Source organism: Misgurnus anguillicaudatus, chromosome 11, assembly GCF_027580225.2.
Source record: "Misgurnus anguillicaudatus chromosome 11, ASM2758022v2, whole genome shotgun sequence".
NCBI classification, from domain to species: Eukaryota; Metazoa; Chordata; class Actinopteri; order Cypriniformes; family Cobitidae; genus Misgurnus; species Misgurnus anguillicaudatus.
Window position 1 is genome coordinate 3,853,464 of NC_073347.2, and position 14,399 is coordinate 3,867,862.

Below are 14,399 nucleotides of genomic sequence, written 5' to 3' on the forward strand. Positions count from 1 at the left end.
TACAAATGCAGGGAATGCTTTATTTTCTATTGAAGAACTTAAACAAGCTATCCAAAGGGGAAAAGACACAGCACCTGGGAGAGATGGGATAGGATATCAGATTTTGCGTAACTTGGATGAGTCAGCATTAGAAGAAATGTTAAAGTTAATGAATAGTATATGGGAGTATGGAATATTGCCAAGGGAATGGAAGCATGCAATAATTATACCGATATTGAAACCTGGTAAAAATGCAGGAGAACCAAGTTCTTACCGACCAATTGCTCTTACATCGGTGTTATGTAAGACGATGGAACGAATGGTTACTGATAGATTGGTATATATATTGGAAAAGCAGGAGTATTTCTCTACTTATCAAAGCGGCTTTAGAATTGGTAGATCCACAATAGATTCTGTGTTATTGTTGGATATGGATATTAAAAGAGCTATAGCAAATAAGGAATCGGTTGTGGGAGTTTTTTTGGATATTGAAAAAGCGTATGACATGGTATGGAAGGAGGGCTTAGTGATTAAGTTGCATGATGCAGGGATTAGAGGTAGGATGCTAAATTGGATAAATAATTTTATGAGGGATCGTACTATTCAAGTAAAAGTCAATGGAACGGTGTCCAGTGAGGAAAAGGTGATCAATGGAATTAGCCCAGTATTATTTAATGTGATGATTAATGACATTTTTTGTAAGTTGGAAGGGAGCTTTGGATTGTCGTTATTTGCAGATGATGGGGCAATATGGAAGAGAGGGAGAAATATTAGGTATATATATAAACAAATACAGTAGGCAATTAATACAGTAGAGACTTGGGCAGAGGAATGGGGTTTTAAAATATCAGTGTTAAAATCTAAATATGTAGTATTCGGTTTTAAAAGAGAAACATTAGAACAGGTATTGAAGATATATAATACACCTATTGAAAGGGTCAAATCATTTAAATTTTTGGGAGTATGGTTTGAGGAGAGAATGACATGGAGGGTGTATATAGAGCAAATAGTCAAAAGATGTGAGAAGGTTATTAATATTTTAAGATGCTATAGTAGGAAGAGATTGGGGTGGGGATAGAGATACATTAATGATGATTTATCGGGGAATAATTAGGTCAAATATTGATAATGGAGGCATGATATACGGGGCAGCAGCGCCATCAGTTTTAAAGAAATTGGAGGTGGTTCAAGCTAAGGCTCTAAGAATTTGTAGTGGGGCAATGAGAACAACGCCAATTAATGCACTTCTAGTTGAAATGGAGGAGACTAATTTAGAGTTAAGTGGAATTAAATTATCTTTGAACTATTGGATTAAGCTTAGAAGTTTTAATTGTAAAAATCCAGCCAAAAGTCTGCTAGAGGAACACTGGGAGTTTCAGAGTAGGGGGGGAAGAGATAGGAAGGGGAATATGATTCATTTTGTCGATAAGAAAGCTCATGAAATGGGTTTGAAAAACTACATAATAGGACCAGCAGTATGTTGGTCACCAGTCCCATTATGGATTTTACCTGAGGCTACATTTGATTTTACCATGCTGGATCAGGTAAAAGAAGACAGTGGTAATATAGTGGCTACGGTTTATGAACATCTTAAAAGAAACTGGACACAATGTGAGCAAATATATACTGATGGCTCTATGAACCCAATTGATGGAAAAACAGCAATAGGGATAAGTATTCCCCAATTATGTATTAAACAAGGTCTTCGATTACCAGATAACATGTCGGTTTTAACTACAGAATTAGTAACAATTTTGTGGGCCCTTGAATGGATGGAAGGACAAAGGCCTGGGAGAAATGTGGTATGCTCAGATTCCATGGGCGGAAAGCCCGGGGGGGTCGGGGGGCACAGGACCCCCCCTATCGGAGGGTTGTCCCCCCTAAAATATCATTAAAATATGTGTATTGAAAATAATTTAATGATTTATAATACTTAAAATAGGTGTGTAAGAAGTGAAACAATACAAATGCAAACGGAGCAACATCAAAAAACGTTTTAAAAATTTTGATTCCCCCTCCCTTGCCTCACAGTGGTTTGGTCCACTGCCCGCGCCCCATTTACCTCACCACCGACACACAGTCCGGTGGTAGAGAAGTGTACGGAGCCGACGCGTTAATCAGCTATATACCTACAATACAACGTTTCCCATCACTTATCAGTTTATCCTCATATGTTTTAAAACTGGACTATTTTGACATTTAAACATTTCGTTTTCTGAGAACAGAAGCAGATAAACGATCAAGAAAACATTTTTATGCATTCATGCAGAGGTGAAAGTAACAAATTACATTTACTCACCTTGCTGTAACTGAGTTTTTTTCTGTACTTTTACTTTGAGTAGTTTTTAAAATCTGTACTTTACTTTTACTTAAGTATGTTTAAAGTATTGTAGGCTACTTCGCTACATGTTAAATCATATCCGTTACTGAGTAAAAATAATAAATAAAAAAGTAAGGTGATCCGCCACGGTCGGATGATTGATTGATGGGCGGGGGAACGCGCAAAAAGAACCATGGAGAGGGACGATACAGGCGCGGGCTAATGCAGACCCTCAATTCAATTCTTATGAAAGAAACCCCTGGCCATTGACGCAAAGCGATTGTTTCATTCAGGTAGGGTTCATGCTCTTGAGTACGGAGTTTGAGAATTGCCGACCGGGTTTTAACCGCTAATTTGCACAACGCGTTTTTAATACATGCGCATTATCTTCCGAGGTCTAGCAGCTTCGCGTCAAGTCAAACAACTAAGGGCGCACTCACACTATCCAAACCAAACCGCGCTCGGGCGCGTTTGACCCCCAAAGCCTGGTTTGTTTGACAACCCAGCAAGCAATAGCCGTCATTTCAACGTCTCGTTTCAGTATAGACCCGATATAGCCGGGCTGTGCCTAGCCCATATCTAGCCCAAATAAACTTTAATTTGGTTACATGTGGTTTTTGACAAAATAATTTGTGAGATGTATGCTATTTCATCATGTAAGCAAAGTTAACAGCGATTACAAGGTATTTCGTTTCATTTCTATAAAGTGTTTTATGCATCGTCTGTACGTAGTCACAATTTAGCTCATAAATAGACCGACTACGAATAAACCACGTTTAGCCCAGAAATAACCATGAATTTAATTACATGTTGTTTTTCCAAAATGATTTGTGAGATGTATGATATTTAATCATGTAAACAAAGTTCAAAGCGATTAAGGTATTTTGTTTCATTTCTTTAAGGTGTTATATGCACCGTCTGTACTTAGCCACTATTTAGCTTACAAATAGACCGACTACGAATAACCCACGTTTAGCCCAGAAATAACCATTAATTTAATTACATGTGGTTTTTGCCAAATAACTTGTGAGATGTATGGTATTTCATTGTGTAAGCAAAGTTAACAGCGATTACAAGGTTTGTTTAATTTCTTTAAAGTGTTTTATGCACCGTCGTACATAGCCACTATTTAGCTCATAAATAGACCGACTACGAACAAACCATGTTTAGCCCAGAATAACCTTGAATTTAATAAAATTTTGTTTTTGCCAAAATATCTTGCAAGATGTATGATATTTCATCAGGCATGCAAAGACACCAGTGAATTCAAGATGTTTGGTTTTATTTATCTTATCTGAATATCTGCTGTCACGCATAACATTCATTATTGATATACAAAATCCAGTTACAACTCCGAACCGCCAGATGGCAGCCGCAGCACACAAACACGAGGCCAAACATCGCGAGAAAGACCCCCGCCGCCCGAAAATCAACAACACCAACCAGCGAGCAGCCAAGGGGAAAGCAATCCTCCACACTCGTTTGGTCTTGTAAGTGTTTTTTATTATTTTATTTTACATGTGTTTAAAATGTATTTACTTTATTTGTTGTTGGAATCGCGACATTCTTGCGGGTAACTTTACGTTAAAGTAAGTAACCCATGTTTTATAAAACCTAAACAGTACAACCTGCAATGTAATAAAATAGTGGAGGTAAATGGGTCTATGTAACGTTACACTGAAGATTTACATAAGTGATTTGTAGGCTGCTTTTTAGTAACAGCAGTAACTTAGCTAAGTTATCACTGTGTTGCTTAAAGTAATGTAGGCAGTTATGCTTTACAATTATGCATACAGAGATAGATTGTGGGGGAAAGCTATTTTTCCATATGGATTTAACTCACAGGCCTTCAGTTTGTTGGAAAAAAGATTTTTATTGTGTTAGTGAGGGAAAACTTGCAGGTCAGTGGGCATTAGCCTTAAAGGTTGGTAAACACTTGTACACTGAAGCATACAATACTGTACAATTACTGACATAGGCATGTGCTATTCAGGTGTCAAAGCTGTGTGAAACTGGAGGGAGAAACTTGAGAGACCGTGCCGGAAGAATGCTGGACAGGTAAATTCTATAAACATGCAATATTAATAAGACATTGTGGTGTCAACGCAGTCCTTCATGTGGTCACAAAAAATCAAAAATATATGTAAGTCTGCAAATGTTAATGACATTATCTTTTGTATTTTAGAGTTCCATAAAATTCATTAATTTCAAAGTTCAACATGAATGGTGGTGGTCCACTGCAGAAGCAAGCATTTGAAAAAACATCAGTTCTCAGTTATTAAAGGTAAGTGTGTTTGTATGTAGTTTTAGGCTGAATGGTGTTTCACAAAATCATACATTTAATATGACATTAGGCTATGTGAGGTGTAATTGACGACAGTCCGGTACTGCCTTAATATTTTCTAAATATTAAAAGCCCCAGATTAAATTACTCTTTGCCGATACAACAGTTAACTCACCCATACAATATTGTTTAGATGTTTTATGTCCATAAGATTGTATTGTGAATATTTTATGCTTGGCATCTTAAAGGAATAGTCTACCCTTTTGCCATATTAAACTATGTTATTACCTCAACCTAGACGAATTAATACATACCTATCTTTTTTCAATGCGTGCACTGCACAGTGTGTTGTTAATGTGTTCGCATTTAGCCTAGCCCCATTCATTCCTATGGTACCAAAAAAAAGTTTTATTTTGTGGCACCATACTTACTGGTATAACTCCTCATGTAACATTCTTTAAATAGGGAAAACACGGAAGTGTTTGGTGGCTTCCCTGTTTGGTACCATAGGAATGAATGGGTCTAGGCTAAATGCTAACACATTCACGACGCGCTATACAGTGCACGCATTGAAAAAAGATAGATATGTATTAATTTGTCTAAGTTGAGGTAATAACATAGTTTAATATGGCAAAAGGGTAGACTATTCCTTTAAAGGGCAGGGTATTTGATTTTGAAAAATACTAACTTTAGCCTACACGCACCAACCAGAAGCACACTCCTATCTCATTATCCAGTAAGACTGACAAAGTGAATAACATTACCAAAATAACCAACATAAACAACTGTTTTTTATCCGAATTAAATGCAGCACGTTTAGAAATTTGAAAAGATAAATATCATTGCACTAATTCGTAAAGGAACACAAACTACATAAGCAACACGTTTCATTAAAATACAATCTGAATCCATCAAAATAGAATCACACTGCATACCTACCTTTCCAAAAGAAACACTGCAACGACCCTTTCAGACCTGTAGCTGTTTCCATCTTGCGGAAAAGCAGTGAAGTTACCAATGTTAATTTGGGTTTTTGCTCTTTGCTCATCCAGATGTTTTTTTTTTTTGTTGTTTCAAAATGTTTTTCGTTTTGTAGCTCCTGTGTCAATTCAGCAGGAAAGTTTATTTGATTCTCCCTATTTTTACAGAGCGTGAACAGGGTGTGAAGTGGCATGCAAAGCACGTTCACAGAAGAGGGGCAAAAATTTAATGCGTCCAATTAGGCATGGGCCGGAATGAGATTCTGGATGATAACCATAAGCAAAAATACCACGGTGTTACGGTATTGCCATTGTGACACTAAAATGTGTTATTTTCAAATGTCTGCGTATTAAAACATCAACTTTTCAACTGGACACAATACATTTTATTTTTAAACAACAAACAACATTTATGCCAGTTTAAAATAAAGCCTTTAAATGATAATATTCTTTCAGTTGTAAATGTAAACATGAATTCAATTACATGATTTAATTCACTTTGTGTAAACACAGTTCATACATTGAAAACGGTATGTGGTTTTTAAAACCTTGACTCTGAAAATCTCGGTATACCTTTAAACCGGTAACTGGCCCATGTCCAAATATTGCATTCGGTCGGGGTTCAATGATTTGTTGAATGTTTTTTGGTCCTAAGCCTTTTACAGATGACACAAATATATAAAAATACACATTCAGACAACTTAACATAGTGATTGCTATCAAGACTTGAGGAGACTTTCAACCAGCATAACTAAAATGTTTCTGGATCAAAATCAGATACCCTGCCTTTAAGCCTCTTTTGCTAGTTCCAGAATGTCATTGAACACACGCAGAGAAACATGCACTTGTGTTTGTAGTAATGAGAACGGTATGATTACTGTTGTTAACCTGTCAATATTTATATATGACTTTTTCCTAAGAGAATGACTATCACATTTAATATAAAGCAAAAATACTTGTCTCATGCATTCTTTTCATATTTGGCAGATGCTGTGTTGAACAACTTCCCAGCAGCAACAGAACTGGAAGGGAAGGATGCAATGGGGGCATTTCAAACAGGCACCAGGGAGGACGGGGAATTAGTACAATTAATAAGTTGAAGTGAACTGAAGATAGTTTGTTAATGTTTAGATGTTATTTCATTTTTAAAATTTTATTTTGTTATTTATGCTTTTATTTTGTTACTGTTTTTATTCTTTTTGTTAAAAGTAGTTTTTCATTTTGTCTTATCTGAATTTCTATTGTATTAACAATATTTCTTGTAATAAATTGCATGATTACATGTTTATGAGAACCTTTTTTAATGGATTAAAAAGAATTCTTTAGCCATTCTTTTGTTGTTTATTAGACACACACGTGTAGTCATTTAATAGCCGTCTATTTAACGGCTAGTCTATTCTTGGGCTATGATAGACGTCTACTAGATTTTCACTGACAGCCCAAAATTAGCCTTTTATTAGCCTAGACCCACATTCACCGTCTATTAGACGTATATATGTAGACGTTTAGTAGCCGTCTATTTGATGACTAGTCTATTCTTGGGCTATGATAGACGTCTACTAGATTTTCACTGACAGCCCAAAATTAGCCTTGTTTTAGCCTAGACGTCAGGGGGGTGTTTAGACGGCTACTAGACGTCTATTAGCCGCAAAATTGCTTGCTGGGAAGTGTGATCGCTCTGTTCCGCGCCCGGGCGCGGATTGGTTAATCGCGCCACGGCCGGGTTGCAGAGGTGGGCCGGAGCGCGGTTCACTTGGGCTCAGGCGCGGAAGGCTGTGGTGTGAGCGCAATCGCGCCTGAGCGCGATTCAAAAGGTGAAGACGTCAGCTGCGCGACCACTCACCTTCATCTGCCGCCGTAAAAACCTTTTGATGCGCGCAGCGGGGTTACGTGAATGTCCTAGCTGCGCACGTGACAGATCAACTAAGCAATATGATGACATGTGAGAAGGCTGCCTGTAATCGCGCACAACACGACTCCGAATAAAAAACACAGACTTATCATTACGGTGGGTTCCAGTGTTAAGAGAGAGCTTTACTTCCTGCTTTTTTCAAAACAATCGCATTTTAATGACGAAAGCGCGCCGGGACTCGGATCGATAAAAAGTACAGTGTGAGTGCGTGCACCTGGGGGAGTAGGGAGGGGTGACAATCGCGCTGTGGCATGGTTTGGTTTGGTTTGGATAATGTGAGTGCGCCCTTAAGAACGTCCTCGAGAATGCGCAGATCATTAGACATTGCAGAGAGAGAGAGAGAGAGAGAGAGAGAGAGAGAGAGAGAGAGAGAGAGATTGAAAGACATCAGGTACACAGGTCTGGGAAACTAGAATACAATAAACGTGTAAAGGCTGTATAGTGTATAGCCATGGCACTCATCTCATTATATGCTCATTTATGTATATAGTTTAATAACATAATGTATGTTACCGGCAATACATCAATTACAACCTTACTATAATGATTGTATTTACTAGCTGCTGACCTCATATTATTTTTGCTTCAAAAGTGCATAACTATAAACCTATAAAAATCATTAAATAATTCCATAAATGTTTCTTATTTATAAAAAAGCTTTTTATTTTATTAACATTTGTTATTGCACTTTAATTGTAGAGATGTTTACAATTAAAAACATAGTTTGAGATGTATATATCCTTCCTTTTTGAACTATACTAGAAACCTCTCCCCGCTGTAAAAAAGTAACTTATACTCTTAAAATTAAAATGACTTACTTTTAACTTGAGTAGATTTTTAGACCAGTAACTTTACTTTTACTTAAGTAAAATATTATTAAAGTTACTTTACTTTTACTTAAGAATATTTTATTACTCTTTTCCCCTCTGCATTCGTATTAAAATTAAAATTACTTACTTTTAACTTGAGTAGATTTTTAGACCAGTAACTTTACTTTTACTTAAGTAAAATATTATTAAAGTTACTTTACTTTTACTTAAGTAGAATATTTTATTACTCTTTTCCCCTCTGCATTCGTATTAAAATTAAAATTGCGTCCGTTCATAGAGAAAGAGAAACGTTGTCTATCTGTACATATTTCCTTGCAAGTACAATTTTGCCTGTATTATTGGTGTCCCCTTCAAAAATTGTTCTTGAAAAATTTCTTGTTTATTGTCCCCCCCAACATTTAGATGAAATTTCCGCCCCTGGATTCTACTGCAGCTTTAATGACCATTAAGAGCAGGAAAAGTGAGGCTAGACCAGATTTAGTTATTGAAGTTTTGCTAGCAATAAATCAGGTGATAAAAAAGGGAAATACAGTGGGTTTTATGTGGATACCTGCACATGTGGGGATTCAGGGAAATGAAGAAGCTGATGAGATGGCAAAAAAGGCCACATATAAGAGCGCAGTTGATTTGAAAGTAATGTATGGAAGAATAGAGTGTAAAACTATTATACGGGGAAAAATAAAGGAATTATGGCAGAAAGAATGGGAAAAAGGAAATAAAGGCAGACACTATTTCTCAATACAACCCACATTAATGCACACACCAAACACAAGATTAGAGAGGAGGGATTGTGTGGTAATCACTAGATTAAGACTGGGACATTGTGCACTGAATTTTGGGCTGGCAAGAGTAGGCAAACATCCTGATGGTAGATGTGAGTGTGGAGAATTAGAAACTGTGAAACATGTAGTAATGGAATGTGAAAATCTTCATGATGCAAGAACTCGCATGTTTTCTGAGCTGATGGATTCAGGAATATCATCTTTATCTTTAAAAACGATTCTTGGAAATATGGATTATGTAACAGCAAAGGCTTTAATACATTTTTTACTCCACACCGGTCTTTACTCAAGGATATAAACTGTGAGGCAAAGTTCTTCAGATGAACTGTGGAGGGCAGTAATACACCATAGCAGTGTCTAAACTGCCGCAAATCATACAAGAAGAAGAAGAAGAAGCAGCCAGGAGGAAAGCAATCTTCCACACTCGTTTGGTCTTGTAAGTGTTTTTTATTATTTTATTTTACATGTGTTTAAAATGTATTTACTTTATTTGTTGTTGGAATCGCGACATTCTTGCGGGTAGGTTAACGTTAGAGCAAGTAACCCATGTTTTATAAAACCTAAACAGTACAACCTGCAATGTCATAAAATAGTGGAGGTAAATGAGTCTATGTAACAAACGTTAAACTGAAGATTAACATAAGTGATTTGTAGGCTGCTTTTTAGTAACAGCAGTAACTTAGCTAAGTTATCACTGTGTTGCTTACAGTAATGTAGGCAGTTGTGCTTTACAATTATGCATACAGAGATAGATTGAGGGGGAAAGCTATTTTTCCATATGGATTTAACTTACAGGCCTTCAGTTTGTTGGAAAAAAGAGTTTTATTGTGTTAGTGAGGGCAAACTTGCAGGTCAGTGGGCATTAACCTTAAAGGTTGGTAAACACTTGTACACTGAAGCATACAATACTGTACAATTACTGACATTGGCATGTGCTATTCAGGTGTCAAAGCTGTGTGAAACTGGAGGGAGAAACTTGAGAGACCGTGCCGGAAGAATGCTGGACAGGTAAATTCTATAAACATGCAATATTAATAAGACATTGTGGTGTCAACGCAGTCTTTCATGTGGTCACAAAAAAAATTTTAGAGTTCCCTAAAATTCATTAATTTCAAAGTTCAACATGAATGGTGGTAGTCCACTGCAGAAGCAAGCATTTGAAAAAACACCAGTTCTCAGTTATTAAAGGTAAGTGTGTTTGTATGTAGTTTTAGGCTGAATGGTGTTTCACAAAATAATACTTTTACTATGACATTAGGCTATGTGAGGTGTAATTGACGACAGTCCGGTACTGCCTTAATATTTTCTAAATATTAAAAGCCCCAGATTAAATTACTCTTTGCCGATACAACAGTTAACTCACCCATACAATATTGTTTAGTTGTTTTATGTCCATAAGATTGTATTGTGAATATTTTATGCTTGGCATCTTAAAGGAATAGTCTACCCTTTTGCCATATTAAACTATGTTATTACCTCAACCTAGACGAATTAATACATACCTATCTTTTTTCAATGCGTGCACTGCACAGTGTGTTGTTAATATGTTAGCATTTAGCCTAGCCCCATTCATTCCTATGGTACCAAAAAAAAGTTTTATTTTGTGGCACCATACTTACTGGTATAACTCCTCATGTAACATTCTTTAAATAGGGAAAACATGGAAGTGTTTGGTGGCTTCCCTGTTTGGTACCATAGGAATTAATGGGTCTAGGCTAAATGCTAACACATTCACGACGCGCTATACAGTGCACGCATTGAAAAAAGATAGATATGTATTAATTTGTCTAAGTTGAGGTAATAACATAGTTTAATATGGCAAAAGGGTAGACTATTCCTTTAAAGGGCAGGGTATTTGATTTTGAAAAATACTAACTTTAACCTACACGCACCAACCAGAAGCACACTCCTAAGACTGACAAAGTGAATAACATTACCAAAATAACCAACATAAACAACTGTTTTTAATCCGAATTAAATGCAGCACGTTTAGAAATTTGAAAAGATAAATATCATTGCACTAATTCGTAAAGGAACACAAACTACATAAGCAACACGTTTCATTAAAATACAATCTGAATCCATCAAAATAGAATCACACTGCATACCTACCTTTCCAAAAGAAACACTGCAACGACCCTTTCAGACCTGTAGCTGTTTCCATCTTGCGGAAAAGCAGTGAAGTTACCAATGTTAATTTGGGTTTTTGCTCTTTGCTCATCCAGATGTTTTTTTTTTGTTGTTTCAAAATGTTTTTCGTTTTGTGGCTCCTGTGTCGGTTCGGCGGGGGGGTTTGTTTGGTTCTCCCTGTTTTTGCGGAGCGTGAACAGGGTGTGAAGTGGCATGCAAAACACGTTCACAGAAGAGGGGCAAAAATTTAATGCGTCCAATTAGGCATGGGCCGGAATGAGAATCTGGATGATAACCATAAGCCAAATACCACGGTGTTGCGGTATTGCCATTGTGACACTAAAATGTGTTATTTTCAAATGTCTGCGTATTAAAACATCAACTTTTCAACTGGACACAATACATTTTATTTTTAAACAACAAACAACGTTTATGCCAGTTTAAAATAAAGCCTTTAAATGATAATATTCTTTCAGTTGTAAATGTAAACATGAATTCAATTACATGATTTAATTCACTTTGTGTAAACACAGTTCATACATTGAAAACGGTATCACAGAAATTTTTTGTGGTTTTTAAAACCTTGACTCTGAAAATCTCGGTATACCTTTAAACCGGTAACTGGCCCATGTCCAAATATTGCATTCGGTCGGGGTTCAATGATTTGTTGAACGTTTTTTTGGTCCTACGCCTTTTACAGATGACACAAATATATAAAAATACACATTAGACAACTTAACATAGTGATTGCTATCAAGACTTGAGGAGACTTTCAACCAGCATAACTAAAATGTTTCTGGATCAAAATCAGATACCCTGCCTTTAAGCCTCTTTTGCTAGTTCCAGAATGTCATTAAACACACGCAGAGAAACATGCACTTGTGTTTGTAGTAATGAGAACGATATGATTACTGTTGTTGACCTGTCAATATTTATATATGACTTTTTCCAAAGAGAATGACTATCACATTTAATATAAAGCAAAAATACTTGTCTCATGCATTCTTTTCATATTTGGCAGATGCTGTGTTGAACAACTTCCCAGCAGCAACAGAACTGGAAGTGAAGGATGCAATGGGGGCATTTCAAACAGGCCGTGGTGTATAGAAATGAGTACAATTAATAAGTTGAAGTGAACTGAATGTTAATGTTATTCTTGTTAATGTTTAGATGTTATTTCATTTTTAAAATTGTATTTTGTTATTTATGCTTTTATTTTGTTACTGTTTTTATTCTTTTTGTTAAAAGTAGTTTTTCTTCATTTTGTCTTATCTGAATTTCTATTGTATTAATACTATTTTTTGTAATAAATTGCATGATTACATGTTTATGAGAACCTTTTTTAATGGATTAAAAAGAATTCTTTAGCCATTCTTTTGTTGTTTATTAGACACACACATGTAGTCATTTAATAGCCGTCTATTTAACGGCTAGTCTATTCTTGGGCTATGATAGACGTCTACTAGATTTTCACTGACAGCCCAAAATTAGCCTTGTTTTAGCCTAGACGTCAGAGGGGTGTTAAGACGGCTACTAGACGTCTATTAGCCGCAAAATTGCTTCCTGGGCTGGGTTTGCCCATGTGGGACCCACTTGGTTCAGCCCAGATGGGCCCCAGATAATATGCCCATTTGGAGCCCATGCCCACTCTGTACCCAGCTAGCCCATGTGTAACCCATATGGGCCCCACATACACGTGTTTGCAGGGAACGAAGAAGAACAACAACATATTTACGAAACGCACTCTGGAGAGCGGTTTGTCTGCTCACGGCTTTTGTAGAAATATGATGGCAACATCTATATAAGGGGACCCGCTGTGTATGTAATTAAAAACGGCTCAATCTAAGGTTATAGAAAGCATATTTGTTTTATATGTAAGATCAATAAACACCACTGAAAACACAGATATGTATGATATATTCATTTTCTGTCAATAGAGGCTCCTAAATCTTACACATGACACCTTTAAGAGCAGAGCTTCTGTTTTCTGTCCTCTTAGTAAAATGGCATCAATCGAGGAGAAACGTTCAGATTTCATACCGACTTCAGATGATAAATGCTCTTAATGCAAAATAAATATCTGGATTCTAGCAATTTGTAAAAGTGTATAAAAGATTATGAGAACGTCAGATGACAACTAAGATAATGGTTTATTGACCTGTGATCAAAATGTTATAAAACAAGAGTTTTAAAATCAAACATTAAGTTAAACATTTGACAAAATCTAATAAAACTAAAGTCAACAAAAATCTTTCAAAGTCTCTCGGTGTTATTGGATCATTTAAAACAAATGTTTGTCTGCCAATTTGCTTGAGCAGTGCTGGAAAGTTTGTTTACATATTAATATTTATATATTATCATTTACATACATTTATTAAAATCCATCTCTAAGTTAAACATAACAATTGTATGATTGTAAGTTCCTGCATTCATTGGTGTAGCTTGACATTTGAGTCTGGGGTACAGACTGACCTTTCTTTCTTTCTTTCTTTTTTATGCCATTCCAGCCTCTACGGCTATATTCATGGTGAGAATTAGTTAATTCATACACAAGTTAATTCATACACCACGCTGGTGACCCCTGTCATAGTATATACACCAGTACATGTGCTACAAACTAGAAACATTTTGATTGATTACATTAAAATAATATAGCCTGAATGTTAGATATAAAATATGATAATGGGTTTCTCTTTCCCTGCCAAATAACGAGTTTTTAGAGCAATATATATTACCACTATCATCCACTAAGTGGCGCTCTTATCCAACTTATAAAACACTAACTTTGTGAAAACCATAAAAAATTAAAAGTTAAAAGTAAAGAATGATGATGACATTATTTGTAAGTTTTTATTAATAATATGAATACTCTGATCAGTGAAATGACTCCCACTGTATTTAGAAACAGTTTTTATTGTAAAATGGTGATGAAATATTGAAGCAAAATCATTATAAATTACAGTTTATTAACAACAATTATATTAAAGTTAAGATAGCTTACCCGAATATGCATTGCAAAAAAAAAAAAAATCACAGGGTTAGTTAATTTAAGGACATTTTCTTCACTTCTAAAACATATATTCAATGCCTAATTTAAAATACAAGTAAAAACAAAACGGAAAATGTATATACAGTGAACAGAACATTAGCCCATTAATTTCTATAATCTTTTGATGCTAAAT

At 35.9% G+C, this 14,399-nt stretch overlaps 2 long non-coding RNA genes across 2 annotated transcripts; both read left to right on the plus strand.

Annotated features, from left to right (window-relative positions):
* Nucleotides 1–3,723: 3,723 nt before the first annotated feature.
* LOC129455849 (uncharacterized) lies at nucleotides 3,724–6,892 on the plus strand. Its single transcript, XR_012372000.1, has 4 exons — nucleotides 3,724–3,789; nucleotides 4,293–4,357; nucleotides 4,485–4,583; nucleotides 6,551–6,892. It is a non-coding gene; the product is annotated as an uncharacterized lncRNA (long non-coding RNA).
* A 1,881-nt stretch (nucleotides 6,893–8,773) lies between these two features.
* On the plus strand, nucleotides 8,774–12,359 carry LOC129437163 (uncharacterized). Its single transcript, XR_012372003.1, has 4 exons — nucleotides 8,774–9,523; nucleotides 10,031–10,095; nucleotides 10,177–10,275; nucleotides 12,239–12,359. It is a non-coding gene; the product is annotated as an uncharacterized lncRNA (long non-coding RNA).
* Nucleotides 12,360–14,399: the final 2,040 nt, after the last annotated feature.